Source organism: Rhipicephalus microplus, chromosome 5 (assembly GCF_043290135.1).
Source record: "Rhipicephalus microplus isolate Deutch F79 chromosome 5, USDA_Rmic, whole genome shotgun sequence".
Taxonomy (NCBI): Eukaryota; Metazoa; Arthropoda; class Arachnida; order Ixodida; family Ixodidae; genus Rhipicephalus; species Rhipicephalus microplus.
In genome coordinates this window covers 12049605-12066145 of record NC_134704.1, presented here as the reverse complement: position 1 = coordinate 12066145, position 16541 = coordinate 12049605, and the positions used below count along the sequence as shown (strand labels likewise).

The 16541-nt window shown below is 42.9% G+C and overlaps 1 protein-coding gene across 1 annotated transcript in view; it reads right to left on the bottom strand.

The window, feature by feature from the left end:
- LOC119174013 (suppressor of lurcher protein 1-like) overlaps positions 1-13611 on the bottom strand; it is a 129702-nt gene extending 116091 nt beyond the window's left edge. Inside the window, exon 1 of the mRNA XM_075894849.1 lies at positions 13359-13611. The gene's annotated coding sequence lies outside the window, so the exon portion shown is untranslated. The remainder of the gene's footprint in view (positions 1-13358) is intronic.
- Between the last annotated feature and the right edge of the window lie 2930 nt (positions 13612-16541).

Here is a 16541-nt window from a genome sequence, read left to right as displayed (position 1 = left end):
ATACACGGTCCTAAATCAGAATCGAGTCTCCAAGAACTTTTGAGCAGGTTGTTAGATAGAACCCTCAAGTGATGCCATCTCATCGTGTACAATATAATCACCGATTTCGGACAGCTAGCTAACGGCTTAATTACCTTATATTTGTGTGGAAGACCCACACCTTGCGTTCGGTGATATGTACTAGCCATAGAGTTTCATACAATAATACCTAGACAGGAATCTGGCGCTGCGATTGTGTACCTCCATGGAAATCATGGGAAGTACGGGCTTCTGATTAAGTAGGGTTAGCTAACGAACTGTCTGTAGACTTTTTTCTACAGTTCCAGTTTCGTTCTTCATGCAGCGTGGGTAGTTGGGGGCGGTGAAAAGCACTGAAACAGGGGCTTTGTTGTTCGAAGAGGCTGACGACTACTAGATCTCCTAGTTTGCTGCAACATTGGAAATTTACGTGTCGTATTTGATAGTATAAACGAAGCGTTGTCCACTCACTGCTGCGCATAGATGTAGCGTCTCATGCCAGTGCAGGATATTGCATCGAGTTCATGTTCCCTCACTATTGCGTCTTGCCTAAACTCGTTTTAAATGGACTGCAGAACGAAGGCGAAGCTAAGTAGACGCACCGTCATTCTCTGGTGACTTCACAACAAAACCATAAAAGTGTTGGAGGCACACCACTTGGACAGACGCGCCTGCCATCGCATCAGATGAAACGTCAAGTGTTTCTCAATTAATACTGTACTGCTATTGTCATATATAAATAATGTGTTCTTTCGAGAGAAAACAGGCATGCTTGTTTTCAAGTGTTGCAAAAAATAATTCACTATATTTTGATGCCAAATCTGGAACGCAATGGCAGAGCAATGCATACCTTTGTGGTTAAATTTGTCTAGGTTTCTTTTTTAGCACATCGTCATAAAAATCTTTTGCAATAAAGTTTGTGTACATACAAATAAAGCAAGTTTCAAATAAATATAAGTTAATATCACATTGTTTTACACAAAAAAAGCGCCGCAAATTTCAAAAACGTAATCCATCGGTAGCGGATCCGAAGCCTGTACTTCTCATAATCCCCATGGGGGTACAAGCGCCGCTGAAGGAGCCCGCGTAGACACTAGCGCCATATTACTCTTTTGGTATTACTGTATGAAACTGTATGATATAAGCGTATAGAGTTCATGTGTTTAGATACACAGCAAGGGTTTCAGCGTGTATTTTATGAAGGTAGGCTAGCAAAGTAAACACAATGTTAATGAAAATGACATGCACTGATGCCAAGGAAAGAATAGGGGACGCTATTGGAAGTAATTGTAATCCAAATGTAAAGAAAGAAAAGTGGACAGAAAGATAACTTGCTGCCAGCAGGGACTTAACCTGCGACCTTCGAATAACACGTCTCATGCTATACCGCTGAGACACGGTGGTGGTCATCACTCCGTTCACTTCATGGGGTATATATGTGCATTTAAGCGTAGGAGCGTTATAGTCAGCTTCACCTGCAGTAACCATACGGTGAGAGTGGAACGCTATTTTTTTGCTTGTTGGTATCACTTAGCACGTAATCTTATTACGAGCTGGTAGCTAACAAATGATCCTTCGCATACCAGCTGAAATCATCAAGTGTGCCTGAACGAAACCTTCGCAATAGATGTTAATATTTACTTAAAGGCACGAAACTTCCAAAAAAAGACTAGGTTAAGTTTAGTCAGTTTGGGTAATACTGAAATTTCTGTTGTGCTGTGCTGTGAGGGGAATCAGCTTGGGGATTAGCAATCTTCATGGCTTAGGGAAAGTAATAATTAATCATTTTTGTTGCTGTTTGATCAGACTCCGCGTCATAGCTTTCATTACGAGCGGTTTTTAAGCGCACACAATGAATAAATATGAGACATATGGTTCACAAACTTGTGAAAAACCTTGATTGATTGAGATAGAATGTGATAACACAAGTTTCAAACAGGATAACAATGTTTTCATTTTTAATTGACGCATATCCTGCTTCTGGGTTGTTTTCTCCTCGTGTATTCGTCTTGCTGCTCTACAAAATTAAGGCTATTATTTTTAATGCGTTAAATGACAAATGTAACAAGAACAATCCCATCTAAATGGATTTATAAATAATTGGCTCGCCGTCCTGTCCCCAGGAATGGGGAAGTTGAGCGAAGCTGTTGAAAAGAGCCGGTACAATGGCAGAGACAAGATGTAAATGTTTTATGGCACCAGAGTAATGCAGTGACAATCGCTTTGTGTTCGCTGTTGTACATCGTGATGGTTTTCGCGAGTGCTCTCGCTACATTCGCGGCCAAGAAAAATTGTAAACACGATGCACAGCACTTGGTGAGTGGACAGATTGGCGCCATTGTTTGACAAACTCTGGCAACCAGTGCTTCCTGTCAGGTTTCGCAATCTCAACATTAGTGGCACCGATGAAAATAGGGGCTCTTTTATATATGTATTGTAGGGCTTTTTTATGGGCGATATTCTGGCACGTTGCCTTCACCCTCTCACCTTCATGTCGCATAAAATATTCTCCGCAGCAGCTTGCACTGCAGTGATCTTTTTTGGCAAATGGCACAAGCGATTAAAATAACATGTGATAGCGAGTATACTAATAGGTAATAACAATAATAATGACATGTGATGAGTACTACGTGCTTATCACATAAAAGTAAGCACTACGCCTAACATAATCATAAGTCACTATTATGACATGTGATAAGCCTTGCCTGCTCATCACATATTGTTATAATCAATGTGGCTGCGGCACATGTTTTTCTGTTTGATTTTCCACTGAACTAATTGTTCTGGTGTACGCTGCATGATTAATTGAAACGACTGCACGTACTGAGTTTTCGCTTCACTCGGTGAGCTTTGATACGTTATTGTGTGTATGTGTTTGTGTGTGTGTGCACGAGGATAACAGCGCTGAACAATCCCAACATCACAGTCCACTATAGTGTAACATTCACACAGTAAAATACCTTGTATACAGCTCGCAGGCTGGGCTAAACGGGAAGCTAATGCGTAATGCAATTAGAACAAAAGCTAGAATTGTCAGCTCAAGCAATTCATCAGTGACAGCTCATGGGTAGTAGATGAATGCCAGCTGGTAGAAAAACAAGAACAGAATTCCATCTCAAAGATCATGCAAAGAAATGCCGATGGCTTAGTACCTAAATGCAAACATAGAAAGAGGCATATATATCAGTATACGCATTCACATTTGCAATACCGAAGTATTTTCGCTGAACAATATGCGATTACGGAAGCGCTCTTCATCTCTCTTGGAGCGCCATTTCTCCAATAAGAAATTGCTTCCCCAGTAACTAAGGAAAGTTGCCAGCGTAGAAAAAGTTACTGAAAACAACGGTGAACCATTTACCGACAAATTATGGAATTTTAATGTGGAATCTGATTCGGAAGAATTGATCGCTCGTAGAACAGAGCTGCGAAGCCATTTGCGAAGGTTGGCCTGGTCGTTATTATTTTTTATATTCAATTGAGGTTCACCATTCATAGAGTGCGAACCCAGGCGAAAGCGACGCACTTGGTTCTGCCTTTTATTCTGCGGAGAACTCTTAAAAAATTACGGCCTCTGATTAATGACCCGAAAACGCGCTTTCCTCGAAGTTTTCAGAATGGCGGCAAGTGACGTGAGGCAAGAGATCTATGCTACGCATTTAGTGCTTGTAAAATATGCATGTGTTAGCATACAAAATAAGTTTTTTAAGGGATTTGAGACAAAGAAATTGAATAAATAGTTGGCGTAGGAACGTGCCAGAACAAAAAAGTACAAAAATCATGAAAAGCAAAGCTGAATCAAACACTGATATTGGCCGACCTTTTTTCTTTTTTTGGAGGGGGGCGGGTTCGAAGTTGTGCAGTTGTGCTTTTGAAGAAAATTAAAAAGAACAAAATTAAGTAAGTGAGCATTACGTCCAAAACAATATAAACGAGTCTTGTGTTGTCATGTTTTTGTCTGCATTTTTTGTTCATTCCTCCTTGTAATGCCCTTGACGTTAAATGTAGATATATAAATGAAAAAAAAAATAGAAGCTTCGATTTCTCCATTTATTCACTCGTTATTACCACACGCTTCTATGCTGTAAAATACTCGAATGCAAGTACTCGGGAGCAATTCAGATATATTAAGATGTATGTTTTATGTGCGCACAAGCATTTGAATTAGTTTAGGCGCTGATTACTAAAAAGGTAAGGCAGATGCTACCGGTAGATTCAAGTTTATTCGTCGAGCAAAATTAGAAAAAGAAACAAAAAAATAAAATAAAAATTCATTTATAACATCAATGTAGACGGGCTAAGAATTATATAAGGCGGTCAGCAATAAAAGCAGTCTAGTAAACAAAAATATAATCACTATTATCACTCACCAAAAAACACAGCACTCAGTTCATCGTACATAATTCGATGTAAGACAAAATCAACTGCACAGTCATTGCATGTACTGATTGTTATCAATAAAAAGTATTTTTACTTTGTTCACAATTGAATGATCAACACAAGTGTTTACTAATACGCAGAACATGTAGAATTGTCAAAGATCAAGTGATGTACACTTACTGTTGTTATACAAATAAAAAGAAAAGGACGCGACGTACTTTTGCGTCCAGAAGTTTCAGATGATTATTCATGAAGAACCGAGATCCTGGTCGAGTTATACCTTGACAAAATAGTAACAGCATGACACTTTAATATTTGGCGCGGAGAGTACAACACAATTTTACCCCACCCTTATATCCTACTTTGATTGATATGTGGGGTTTAACGTCCCAAAACCACTATATGATTATGAGAGACGCCGTAGTGGAGGGCTCCGGAAATTTAGACCACCTGGGGTTCTTTAACGTGCACCCAAATCTGAGCACACGGGCCTACAACATTTCCGCCTCCATCGGAAATGCAGCCGCCGCAGCCGGGATTCGAACCCGTGCCCTGCGGGTCAGCAGCCGAGTACCTTAGCCACTAGACCACCGCGGCGGGGCCCCACCCTCACATCCTACTTTGCGAATTACACAAGAGACAATTTCAAAACATTACTCTCATAAATAGTCCCGTATTTTAATCAAAGCTTTGCCACAAAGAAAAAAGCTTCATATAAGCCTTGCGGAATTGTCAGAGTACACGCAGCTACATGTTTGTGTGTTAGCTGCACCAGGTGACAAGAAAGAAAGCAAAAAAAGACACACACACAAAATTAGGTTGGTGAATAATGCAAGAACGGGTCTGTGAAACCTGCAACTCTTTTTCTAGCCTGGCAAGACGTGAAGCCCACAAACCGCGGCAAGAGGTTTCTCTGAGCCGCAAGACAAATGTTTCGACGGGAACCTCGTGGGCGGGATTTCTCAAGTAACGGTGCCTCGGCAGCTCTGCGTTGGCACGAGTGGTAGCGAGGTAGCGCAGCCGTCCGCACAACGTGAATAGTTCACTCGTCCTACGACGCACACGTCTGGCACACGGGACCATTCTTCTTGAGGCCAAACACGAGCCCCGGGTCGGGGTACACGGCGTTTACCACGTTCCGAAGGTCTTGCTTTTCAGTTCTGCCTCTCTCTCTACGATTGGCGCATCTCGTACGAGAATCGATGAACCCGGCTCGGCATAGCGATGACGGTGAAGGCTGCAATGCGCGGCCAGTTCACACAATCTCAGCCATTTTTAGAGTAGCAGAGAGAAGTGAACCTAGCCCGTAAAAGAATCGATAGATGCAGGTGGCATCTATATTATGCTGCTAGCCGCAGAATGAGAGTTAGGAAAGGATGGAAGGGGCACGACACACGCAGAAGCATTGATACGAAGGACGAAACCTGAACCCAGGTCCAGAACAGTGGGGTCCAGAACAGAGCGCCTAATGCAATGGACGCTCCTTTCGAACGTCCAATGCATTAGGCGCTCGTTTTCATGGTCACCGTTCGAGCACTGAAGGTATAAAGTTGAAGCTGAACCGTCACTTTGCCGGGGATCTGCTTGGTTCTATTTTTCTTTCTCTGACAACAAACTGAGAAACAAGGACGTATAGCTACGCTTAAGAAGAGGTGGCAGCCGACTGAGCGACCACCGCTAATGGTCCGGCTCGGTCTCACTCGATTAGATTAACTCCCGAGCGGCCATTGAAGCTGCTCAATAACTCAATTCCTACTTCGCGAGAGGCTCTTGCTCTTCTAGCACGGACACCCAAGTCTTGTCTGTCTGTTGTGGATGCGACCGCGGCAACTATGCGCCGCTGGAATCCCATAGTGGTCGCGACACTTTGTCTCCTCCCAGAAACCCGCTACCACACGTCTTCGCCATGTTCGTGTTTTATTTTAGCTTTTGGTCGTTCGCTTACTGGACTGCACACAATCGGATTCAGCGACTGGCTTTTTGGCGTTACCGACAAGGGTAGGTCCGCCTTTTTTTATTTTCTCGTTCATCGATGTCGTTGCTCCTTGCTCTTTCTTAGTCTTGCGTGCGGACAAAATCTCGACGAGATGAAAGAAACGCACTTTTCGTTGTAAGGAGTTGGGGTAAGGCGGAGGCAGGATGCTTCTGGACATCCGAGAACTCGTTGATATTGTTGTTGTAGTTGCTGGAATAAATCGAATTTTCTAAGTTGACGAAGACATTAGGCCTATCCTCCTTTAAGCAATATCATAGAAACAGTAGCAGTTATTCCACTTATTGACACAAAGACTACAACGACAATACAACTTTTATTAAAAAACTTGACTGATATTTAGGAATCTATTGGTACGGGAGACAGCCATTGTAATTTCTCGGTGCAAAACAACGCCACCATCAGTACCAACTGTATCAGATTGACGCCTTATACTATTACGCTATTTCTGAAGTTTGCGACCGGCATGCTATCAAGGCATTACAATATATTCTTCAGAGAGTGGACATTGCAACTAGTACCTAAAAGTAAACTGTTTATGCGTAGAATTCTATGGAAGTGCATTTTTAGTGAAGTGGTTGAGAATGCACTATGTGAATAAACTCAGTTTTAACAATAATACAGTTGGTATGTGCACCATTGCTATAAGGATGATTCCTTATAAGCAAATTGTAGCGTAAAAGATGTCGTAGGTGATAGCCTTTCGTTTATAGAAACATCTAGGAGTGAAGCAAACGAGAACAGGAGATGGTGCAGACAGAACGAGTGCCAACTACGAATTGATCTTTTTTGTTGCCAAAGACGTCATACATAGCTATACAAGCACACCTTTAGAATACGTGCACCACTATCATCACCAAAACATAAAGAGCTCGTCTGTTTGACGCTTAGGTGCTTGCACAGGTATGTGCAACCGACTAGGTCTAACAAAATCTGCAACGTTTCGTTCTCTACGTGTGAATGTTAAATGTTAGCATTTTGACTACGCGAACAACACCACGACGGACTGAAATAATGCTTCAGAACTAGGCGATACTTGTGTTGCAGATGGCTGCAACCATCACCTTAAGTTGTGTATATAGTAAAAACGGGCGTCGGGTTCCTTAAAATCCATTCGATTTGCTTACTGCGTCTGTGCCTTGGTTGTTTGGGAATGGATGCTAATCGGAATGACGCACAGAGAGAGAGAGAGAGAGAGAGAGAGAGAGAGGGAGAGAAAGGAAGGCGGGAAGGTTAACCAGATATTCTGAATGATACACAAGTTTGTTCAGCGATTATACGTCTGAATTCTATTGGTCAAAAGGAAATGTATTTGCTTCTAAATTACAAAGATCAAAGCGGTTGATAGAGAGATGAAATAGAAGTCTAGTGAGAAGGCAGGAGGGTCAACCAAATGAGAGCTCGTTCTTTTTTATGTTACAATTCATAACGATAACCACCGTGCTGGCTATGTTTTTTTGTACTATTCTCACCAGCGTTGCCAGGCGCTCGTGGTAAGGCTGGCTATAGAAAGAAATTCGAGAAGCTCCGACTTAGGTTATTAGTCTGCACGCCCAGTAAGCTAGGTTAGGTGTAAAAACAGTAAACGAAGATGCAAATATGAATGAACGAACGAAACGAGCCGGAAATACCAAAACGAACAACAACATCAGTTTTTCTTAGGTAAAACGTGCAAATATTGTCATTGAAACTGTTTGCAAAAGCTCAGGCGGCCTATCAAAGGGTTTTGTGATAAAAAAAAAAACTAAAAAGAGCAAGTGCATGCGAACTATTTTGTTGCGAATGCCAGTGAAAGGACACGCTGGAGCTGAATAGGAAACTACTTTTTGCAAATAACCCAGTGAATCAAAAAGCTAATTATGAGAAGCCATTTCCAGAAGTTGCAGCAATGCTTATAAGTCATAGTCAGTTTATAGAGGGAAATCGAAGAGTAAACAAGTGACAACGATCAAGCAAGCGTATCTACGCTGTGAGAAGGACAATATTTACCGTCACGAGGCTCAGAAGATGAAGTAAATATACCGGTATTCAAACAACTGATTTTAAACGAAGCAAAAAGAGATGAGACTCTTTCGACGCGGGCAAAGTCGCCTTCATCAGCGTGTAAGAGCGCGTTTTATACGGGCGTTAAAGTCAGCCAGTGGAGAGCGACAGCAATGACGAGAAGCCCTTTAAGTGCCCGACCAGGACAGGCCGAGGCTGCCTTCAATCTTGTTACGGGGCGCGCTTGGAGGCACCCGCGCGAAACGCTCTCTGGGGCGTTAACGCCAGAATGAGTGCTCCCGCCGCCGGGAAACGACGACTCAACACGAACATGATGTGCGGCGGTGTGTCGGGATCCTGTGAGTGCTGCACTTCCTTTTTTTTTCTGTAAGCGTGCTACATCGTTCTTGGAGCACATGCATTATGAAAGACGAGTGCGCACGGGGCAGGCACGAAACGAATACTAAATGTGCGATTCGTCATACGCAGTGGTTGGTCCACTGCTTCGGACGTTTTCAGACGCCTACGGTTGCACAATTTAAGAAAGAGCAGGGCATGAGCTAAAACAAAAAATAAAAAGAAGAAAGAGCCGTGCACGTATACATTGGCGGCAATTATTCCTTAATTGATTTATAACACTTCAAAAGAAAAAAAACGCCACGCTTACGCGGAAGGCGCAGCACAGTCACAACGAAAGCTAGAAGATCGGCCTTTCAGAGCCTTTTCATAACAATCATTAAGTAACTACAGCAAGTACAATTGCTTGATACCACCTAGGACATTAATATTAATGTTTTGGGTGTAGGCCAGCATTAGCTATGATATTTTTCGTCATTCGTTTGAGAAGCGTGCTATCCGCTAAACACTTGCAGGAACTTTCGGGCCAATTGTCCATGCAGCGGCTGACGACGTTGAGGAATTATGCCTGAAGTGGCTAAGCACCATAGTTAATAGGTGAACAAAAACAAGTTTTTGTAATGGGTTGGGGCATTAGATGACCCACTCGTTACGCTATTGGCATTGTGCGACGACTGGTTGTTCTTTCGCTGTTTCAAAGCGCTTTAGAAGTCGTATTAACGCGATTGATTTCCCGACATTAAGCCTGCCTAAGGCAAGTTTCCCAACAAGTCACAAGGAACGGCGTACATGCAGCTACAGTGGTAGAATACTGGGCTGGCACCCAGCGGTCCCGGGTTCGAGCTCCACTGTGACATTGGTGATATGTTTTTTTTTCTAATTTCGCCTGGTGTGGTTATGGACAACGCCAGTGGCGGTGACGGACAACTGCGCTTGACCCGAGTTGTGATCTCATAACATCTTTCACTGTAAAAATTCTATACAGTACAATAAAAGAGCAGGAATCCAACACTAGAATATAAAAAAGGTGTCAACCCAAAGTCAATTTCGGTGGTGCACAACTAGAAGAATATTACAAATTGATTGATGAATATGTGGGGTTTAACGTCCCAAAACCACCATATATTTATGAGAGACGCCGTAGTGGAGGACTACGGAAATTTCGACCACCTGGGGTTCTTTAATAGGCACCCGAATCTGAGCACAAATCTGACCTACAGCATTTTCACCTCCATTGAAAGTGCAGCCGCCGCAGCCGGGATTGGATCCGGCGACCTGCGGGTCAGCAGCCGAGTACCTTAGGCACTAGACAACCATGGCGGGGCAAGAATATGACAAAAAAAAAACCTTCTTCCTTTCTTCTGCATATTCCCATACTAACTAAATTTTTAAGAGCATTTTCACAACAGAGGTGTGGGTGTTAATACAGGGCACTTGTATGTTCATAGTTCTAAAGAAGATCTTGGGTTTCTTGTCCTAATAGTGCTTTGAGAAACACTCACACTCACGCGACAGTCATGATTGCGCGTGATTATCCCTTCAACGCATACATCCGCGTAGACGCTTTGAGAATGGACATAAAACATTTTGCTCGGCTTCCATCTCATCACCTCGCCTCACTACGAACTTTTAGGCCCCACTCAGCGTTCCGCGCAACTGTAGCTCAGCATTGCGCAGTGCTTCCATTGCGCTTAATGCATGCGGCATGGCCACTGATACCATTATGGTGCCTATACCCCCTCAAAGCCCTTTTTACAATTCTTGGCATCCAAAATAAGAAAAAGTCGTCGCATCTAGCCCTTAAAAAGGCCACATTATTCTTCCTGCAAGAGAAGCACAACGAACGCCTTCACACTTACATGGATGGCTCGGTGTCTGCAGTAAGCTCAGCAAGGGCGGTAGTTATTCCCGCGAGGCACATTACAATGAAATTAATGACATCGCATTTTACGTCGTCGACAGCTGCAGAACTCACCGCCATACGTGCAGCTCGGCAGTTTATAGTTGAAGAACCTTCGGGAATTTGGTCTATCTTCTCGGACTCGAAGGCTGCTCTTCAATGTCTTATGTCACCCTTTCGCCATGAACCTAATGAACAGTTAGTAGCTGAAATAAGGCTTCTTCATCACCAAGCAATCTTTCAACAGCACAGCATAGTGTATCGGTGAATACCAGGTCATTGCGGTATATATGGCAATGACCGCGCAGATGAGGCCGCTAGATCTGCTCACGACGGTACCCAATACACAGCCATTCCGTTCTCAAGAACCGACGCAGCTACAAGACTTCGTTCGCTAGCACGTGACCTCACACTGGTACAGTGGAACTCAACAGACTTCACAAACACGCGCCTGCATAACTTGGATCCCGATCTGCAGCTTCGTCTTTCGTCAAGAATATCTCGAGCTGAGGAGACTCTTCTATGCCACCTGTGGCTTGGAGTGGCCTTCACGAACGCGTACTCTTATCTCATTGGAATGGCCAGCTCTTCTACATGCACTTACTGCAGTTGCGAAGAAACCGTCGCGCACCTTCTGTGTGAGTGCACCTATTTCAACGTGCAAAGACAAGAACTCACTGCAGCTCTGGATAGACTAGACAATCGGCCTTTGTCGGAACACAGGATTCTGGGTCATTGGCCAAGCCCATCCTCAGCCCAGAAGGCTTTGAAAGCTTTGCTGCGCTTTTTGCGGACAACTGGCCTCAGAGACAGACTTTAGTGTCTTATACTCTTTGATGTTGCCTTTCCTCTGTCGCAACTTATTATGTAATTTCTCTCTCTCTCCGCAACATTTCTTTTTAACATCTTTTATTCCCCTCACCCCTTTCTCCAGCACAGGGTAGCCAGCTGGTCTAAGAACTGGCTAACCTCCCTGTCTTTCCACTTAAACTTTCTTCCTCTTTCCTGATGAACATAACGTATGTTTTCATTCGTCGTGAAATTAAACTGCGTAATAATTATGTCTTCTGCTTACTTTTTTTAACTTTTTTTCACGTGTGTTCTATTTGAGCAATGTTTTTAAAATGCAGCAGATGACGTTCTTTTGGTGCAATTATATTAGGCGTATAGATAATTTCGAAATATAACGCGAACAGCTTTTATTCCCACTACCCCGTCATACATCCAAGTTGTCACTTGTGTGCTCATCATTTATGTAGTCGTTTCAAAAGCATTGGAAATAATTTATTGTTCTGGATGTGGCTGTGTTATTGCGACATTTAAGCAATGGGTAAAAGAACGAAAAAAAAAACCTTCAAAAGTCTCAGTAAAAGAAAGATTCATCCTGAATTTCCAAATGGGAAAGACGTCAGAGAAGGAAAGCAGTAAATTAATAATGACTGGCTGACGACTTTTTTAAGCGATCATTTGTATTCAGAGCAACTGATTAATTAACTGGGCGATAACTTTGTCTTCGTGAATATTTTAAGACGATATATGACTAAAATGAATTCAGTCAGCCTTGTATTGAAAATTTTGAAGTATTTTTTATCGATGTTTTAAGCAGCAACATACACGAAACTGAATGAATTTTACAAACTATACATGGTTAACAGTCTTCCTTGGCAATGTTTTGGCTATTTTTTGCTCAGATAATAATGGGAGATGGGTTGAATTTTAAAAGCACGATACGCTTAAGATGGACGCAGTAGTCAAAGACTCCGAAAATTTTGACCATCTTTTGTTTTTTGCACGTCCATAATTATAAATACACGAGCCTGTGGCTCTTCTCCCGCACAGAAATGCGGTTGCTATTGGCGGAAGTCGATCTCATGATGTTTAGGTCAGCACTAGAGCACTCTAACCACTAGACCAACGTGACTGCTTTTCGCACGAAAATACATAATAGGCAATAGATTTTACTAGTGATAGGTGGCCCGACAGGTGATAGTATTGGTAATCTTTCACAATTAGAGTAATAGTGAATGGGTGCAATTCTAATTCAAGAAAGTCGAAACTTGAGTATAAATGAATTTGGGATTGACTACGAAGAATGCACTTAACTGATTGAAGTTAACTTCATAGACGCTGTTTTAGTACGAATAGCAAAGTTTTTGTGCATTCATGCTTCACGCGTCGTCACATTTTCCTGATAATTATGTTCTACCCCGAATCTCATCAAGTACTGGACACTATAAGGTGTTCATTTCAGTGAAAGCGACATTGCTAAAACACACTAGGAATGTAGATGAGCACACACCAGCTCAAATGTATGCTCACAGCTTTTCGTAAATCTTTAATTTTGATGCCACAAGAAAAGTATGGCTTGCTACGGGCACCACAAAGCCGGCTAATTAAAAATGAATCATCGTATTGGAAAAAAATAAGCTATACGGATATTATTCAGCGAAAAAACTATATAAATAACTTGCAAGTGGAAAAGAAAATAATAAAAAACCTACACACCAGATCGTAGGGGAAGAAACAGACTCGATGTAACTCATCGGACCAGTGGTTTTACGCCTTAGCACATGCTAAGAAGTGTGGTGCATTTTTCATTGGATGCAATATACAACTACGTGCATGAATACTAATATTTAAGTGATTGATGTATACAGTGTTCATTAAAGCATGACAAGCGTAACTCTAAAGAAAAACCAGAAATTAAGAATGAATTGTGTTACTTACAGCAGTTGTACAAATATTCCACCGTAGTCGGTTCCGAAAACAGTAATCCTGTCCAGATGAACTGTCCATAGTAAGCGACATGCTGGTCACACACACAAAAAAAAACAACAACACAGCAAGCTCAATCGGCAGATATGTCTGGCTGCATTGGTTCAATCAAACAAGAAATGATGCGCGCCGCCGAAAAGATTGAGTGGAGTGGCGTCACTGTAATAATTTCTTGTTAGACAAGTTCACAACAACGCGTTGGAGACCACGGTAGATGACACACAACGTAACGCTAAATCCAGGATCACATTAAGATGAGATTAATCCGCGCACTGGGTGAAAGAGGCAAAGCCTGAAATCCCCGCGACGTCGTCAGATCACAGCTTGTCCCGGTCGACAGAGGCCGGAGGGCAAGCGAGAAGTAACAGAAGGGCCAGATGGGTACCGCTTCGGTGTTTCCTTCCCAGCTTCCACTCAGGTTTCACGCTGCGTAATGTTTCTCAGGCCGAGGAGCCTTCATATCGCGTAGCAGCGCGAGGCCAGCGCAACACACCGAGCGCCCGACGCGGTCTGAGCAGCCGGGAGAGGAACCGGCGGGTCGCGGTTTGGCGAGCTTCGCGTTCGCTTCGCCAGGGGCGGCGCGCTCGCTCTCTCCGGATTCGGCAACGACGACGCGATCAGTGCGGTTACCGGGCCTAGTCGGTTCGTGACTCCACGAAAAGCGGGCTGGGTGGGAGGGAGTTCTCAGGCTTACAGGAGACGGTGGCTGCTTTACAAAGCAAAGCGCGCTCTGCTAACTTAGCCGAAGAAGTAAAGCGAACAAAAAAAGGCAAAGGTCATTTATGCAAGACATGCGTTATTTATGCGATACACTATGAAGAATCGTCACCAAAGTCTATCTTTCAAGCTTTTTTAAGTATTTAACACACCTCTAAATATAAAAAAGAAAATAACAACATGGAACCCTTGCTTGTTTACAAATTGTGCACAAGGTTACAATCTAGAACTGCACCAAGTAATGGCTATTAAGGTTGACATTTAGGCGGATAAAATGAATACTTGTTAACAATAAATAAGATTGAGTTATGAGATCAAGTTTTGGTTTTATGAAGAGGGTGAAGTCCTCAATAAACCTAGAAGAACGGAAATGATTGCCCTGTGTTATGTGTATATGTAGTGCCTTAGTCAGGCTGATGATTATTATGATGATGATACATGCCTTAAGGAGCCAGTAAACTTAATTTAACATCGCGCATGAAAACAACGGAGCTCACTGTTTTGTGGGCATCAAGCGAAAAAAACGTGCAACTGTCTGAAAACACACCTCCTTCAGGCACAGGGTGCTCCGTTGACGCGCCCCTTTTGAGGAGATCTGAACTCATGGTTGAAGTCGTTCGTCCGATATGCCACCCACAATAACTCTCCTCAAACAATAATAGCTCTGATTCACAATAACTCTACTGATTTTTATTCTAGTAGCAATTTTTACGATACAAATAGATAGATAGATAGATAGATAGATAGATAGATAGATAGATAGATAGATAGATAGATAGATAGATAGATAGATAGATAGATAGATAGATAGATAGATAGATAGATAGATAGATAGCGTGAGCAAGAATACGAAACATCCACTTGACTTACTCGAGCAAATCTTTTACCCTTGTAGCTTACTCCTGTAAAGCATGCTTTACCAGTAAATATTAAGACTGACGGCTGAGCTATTACAACAGGCAAAAAACTTAAAGGGGCCATGAAACACTTTTTTGAGTAACCATGAAATTGATTCACTGGAAGAGCTTGCTACCTCACAAATTCAACACCGCAAAAATTTTAAGAATCCGTTGAGTATGAGTGGAGTTACAAAGATTTGTCACACGCTGCAATCGCATTCTCTCTTCTCTCGTCCCGACGAAAGCGTTGGAAGCTAAGCAGGGAGGGATAGGAGGGGCAAACGAAAAAAAAAAAAACGCCACGTGTGCCATCTGACCTTAAGCACTTTTTCGTTTCTTTTTCTTCGAATACGTGGTTTTTTCAGTGTAATTGCACGCGCGCGCGTGGACAAGCGACGGCCTCCCACGGCGAGCTTTGTAACGACCGAACATGCCATGTTTAAATCAGCCAATGGCTGAAAGGTGGGCTTACTACGAGTGATTTTCGGGCTTATTCCATAATTTGTCGAGAGAATAGAAAGCAATTTTAGCTGCCTTTGAAAATTTATTGTGAATTCCAAGCAGCGTGCCGCGCTATATTATTTAACTCACTTGTTGTCGAGAGCCTCTACTACCGATCGGCAGCGCTTTCTGACCATGCTCAAAAAGTGTTGCAGGGCCCCTTTAAGGAGCAATTATTGATAAATGCATTGGTCTTAGGTTTCACAACGTCTATATATATAGGAGGTACGGCCATGGGCGTCGACAAAAGGGCGCTAACGAGGTGCTTAGACCCGTCAAGTTCCACCAGCACTCGACCCCAACCCCACAACAGCACTCCTCGCCTCTCACAGCCTCGATGCAATACGGATTTGCTCCCCCCGTCTTCGAGACAAAATTCTGCCGACGCCAAGTGCGTTCACCATAGGGGAGGGCTGCGAAAGCTTCAGCTACCTGGGGTTCTTTAACATGCACAGAATTCTATATACGCGAACCTCAAGTATTTTGATCTCTATCAACGCCTTATTGCCTTTATGGAAATGCGACTGCCGTGGCTACGATCCAACTCGCGTTTATTGGGTGAGCGTCTGAGCAATGTCCCCACTGTACCACTACGGCAGCTGGCCTTATGAAGAGTGATGCACGTAAGTTCGTAGACAGGTACAGGAGACATGAGCTGCATTACTTGTGAGTTAAGAGGGAAGTGCCTGTCTGGTTTTCGGTAAAGAGGTGTTAGATATGCTGAACATAATTTAGACTTTCATATATGACAGATATATTAGTTCAGGCATCTAACGCTAGTTCTAAGTGATAACACACAAGATATGTTTTATAAACTGATATGTATAGCCGTAACAACGATTGCTGTGCTTCCCTGGGAAGGGAAAAATGATTATAGCTGGTAACACGAAATACTAAAGAGACGGGAGGAGAAAACTCTCCTAGAATTCGCATTCCAGATGTTGAGACGTTTTTCGTGCCTTTTCAGCCACTCGGGCATTCAACTAGAAGTCACCAAAGTGTGAAAATTGGGAGCGAG